The 3,064-nt window shown below is 41.4% G+C and overlaps 1 long non-coding RNA gene across 1 annotated transcript in view; it reads right to left on the reverse strand.

Moving 5' to 3' along the window:
* LOC112486882 (uncharacterized) overlaps nucleotides 1–3,064 on the reverse strand; it is an 11,329-nt gene continuing 8,265 nt past the window's right edge. The window contains exon 4 of the long non-coding RNA XR_003049438.1: nucleotides 1–2,618. This is a non-coding gene — a long non-coding RNA (uncharacterized LOC112486882). The remainder of the gene's footprint in view (nucleotides 2,619–3,064) is intronic.

Genomic DNA, 3,064 nt, shown 5'->3' on the forward strand with positions numbered 1-3,064 from the left:
GCAGCTCCTGCAGCAGCCTGACACAAACTAGAGCTGGGGTTAAGAGGTGGCCAGAAGGGCCTTGGAGGTGGCTCACCCGCTCCCTTCTGGCAAAGTAAAATGGGAACAGAGCAGATTGATTTGGGAAGAATTCATCTCTGTTTGACAACAAGAGTGAAAAGTGTCTTATTTAGCTTGGTACTGTATTTTAGTAACTACGATTTCCAAAAACTGGCCACAAAAACATCCACCTTTTAAGACATAATATTGTTAAATGAATCAACTGTTTTTATTATTTCTATATCTACGAGCAGCTCTGGGAGATTCAACTTGGTGAATTGACATTCATAACTCCTCCATCCTGTATGATATGTATGTTATTATTGTATTGTTTTTTTTTAAAAAATCACTAACTTGAAGCCAACTTCTGAAAACAAAAAATTCTGAGTCCTTTTCTACAACAAACAAACCTCTCAAACCTCTTTTCATTGAAGTTAGTAACACAGGCAATTTTCATATTTATTTGTTTGTGCTATGAGACAAGTGTCAGCATTTTCATGGATACAAATTACTCCATTTCAATTGATTTAGTGTACAGTACAGCAGCACCTAAGTGTGTTATGCCTCCAGTTGTTTCAATGTTAAAGTGCCAAGGTCCAGAGTCCTTCATTAAAAAGACCCTGAACCTTGACACCATCCTGCGTTAAACACTCACAGAAACAAACAGACGTCCTCCTTTTATCTTGGAAGTCATTCAGAGCTGCTGTTGGATTCACTACGACGTGGCCCACGGTGAAATACAACAGAGTCGGTGTAAATGGAAGAGAAGAAGGCAAGCACTCCGGCTCTCACTTTCCACAATTCACGTAGCTCAAGGTGTGTTTGTTCAAGCAACAACGTTAATGAGCTCGGTCTCACACCTCGTCTTTTGTACAGCAGATTATCACTCTTTATGTCTTCTTTTTGAGAGATTAGAAATGACATCGCTTTGTCTTAATGACAATTTATGATTGGTTTTGTAGGTAACTTTTTATTTTTGTTAGCACTGACAGATTTCAAATGGAAGAAATACCCCTTTTTTATTTATATTTTAATCAATTGTTTATATATATTTTTTATCAAACCTGGCCTGGTTTCATATTTATATTTTACATCTGTGTAATACAGAAACGTTCTCATATTCAAAATTCTCAAATCAACCAAAACTTTCATGGCCTCCCTGCAGTAACTCCAGGGACCTCCTCGGGTCACAGACCTCCTTTTGGAGACCTAAGGCATAAGGTGAAACAGACCAGATTTCTCCAAATTATTTTCTTAATATAAAATAATTTTGTATTTTTGGACGGGTGAAGTTTTTCTGCTCAATCAGCACAAACACATGCCGTCCCCTGAGTCTTTTTTTAACTACTCTCTCTTCCTTTGCTGTGTATAAACTTTCTTCAGATGCTTGAAGATAAAAGTGTTGCAACGACCATAAGCTCCCAAAGATTCTTGGTGGGTTTTACCTGAGGAATGAAAAGATATCTCACACTCCTAGTTTTGGAAGCTGTAGCTGTAAGGACAGGGCACCACGCTGGTGAAGTGGTGCATTGATTTTAAAGGAATGTCTTCCCTTTCAAGCTTGCAAACACACGCGCGCACGCGCACACACACTGAGGCTTCGACTTCACACATGCATAGTACAGTAATTATTCAGCGGAGACATGTGCAGGTGGCTCAGGAGAGAAGGCAGAGGAGAGAGTCAAAAGCCTGACTTAAATGAGGGAGAATGACCGCTGGCGCTGCTATACAGTGTCAGGGTTTGACAGCAGTCTGAACAGAGGCCACTCTGACTAATTGGGCTAATTTGGCAGCAGGGGAAGAAAAGGAATCTCAGAGGACCGAGTGGCTACTCTTTTCATCATCTCTCTCGCCTCATCTGAACCCACTCTCACCCTCACCAACTCTCCCTTTTTTCGTTAGATCGATCTCCATTTCGCTTTCTCTTTATCTCACTTTAATAATTGCTCTTCATCTTTCAATCAAGCCGCTGCAGAGCCACCTAAAGTTACCTGACAGTCTCGGCTGTCCCATCCATCTCAGGAGCGTGTGAAATGCTCCTCGTACAGTATCCACAGAAGAATGAGCCTGCAGTAAGGATTTGCCGGTGTTGGTATATCTTTTCTCCTCTACTTGTTTATCTTCCGAACAAAGCTGCCAGCATGCCCCGCAAAGCTCCATGATGAGTGAAAGATTAGCATGACACCTAGTGAAACATAATACAATAAGAAAAAGCACAAATATACAATCACACACTCCTGGAAAGCAACACCAAGTCAGTCATGCCAAGGAGAAGATAATCTGCTTTGTGAAGGTTCCTCAAGGCAGCGCAAAAACTATTCCTCTTCCAGTATCAATAAAACATACAGTACAGGCAGTACATTACAGCACCACGTTTGGTCATACTGCTACTCTGAATGTAATACATTATGGCTCCTCTTGTGGGTTTTGAGAGGGAGGCTTCATATAACGTTTGCTCCTCAGTCAGAAGATGAATGATAGTCAAAGTGATAAGTGTGTTTTTCCAAACACTCTCTTCTTCCTCCTCCTGCCTTCCTTCCCTGTCCTCAGCCCTTGGCACCAGCGGACTCACTGGTCATCTGCTCCAGTGGGATAAGGGGAAGAAGGGTGATTTTGAGACACAACATATGTTATTCGCTTTTCCAATAGTCTGATGCCTCCCGGGGAAATTGGTGATATCGCATTATGACACCGAAAATGAAAGAGGCTCCATTGTGCCCCAAGATGGAGTACGGACAGCCAGAAATAATATCTAGGATGTAGAAATCGGGGGCTGGTTACAGCTTGAATGCATGTAGACTTCAGGAGCGATATGTCGGTCCTAAACTTCATGTGCAGTCACCCACTAATTTTCTCTTTTCCACGAAGGATGAAAAAAAGATAAAAAAGATTGAAAATGACGTACTTTCCTTTTTGTTGCATTGCTCTCGTGAATTTTACCATTTGAAATCAATATGAGCAGAAGAATAAAAGATAATATAAGGTTTGGAGATGGAGCTGAACAGCGGTTCCAGCTCCAGACTCA

This window comes from Cynoglossus semilaevis, chromosome 3 (genome assembly GCF_000523025.1).
Source record: "Cynoglossus semilaevis isolate Cse_v1.0 chromosome 3, Cse_v1.0, whole genome shotgun sequence".
Classification (NCBI taxonomy): Eukaryota; Metazoa; Chordata; class Actinopteri; order Pleuronectiformes; family Cynoglossidae; genus Cynoglossus; species Cynoglossus semilaevis.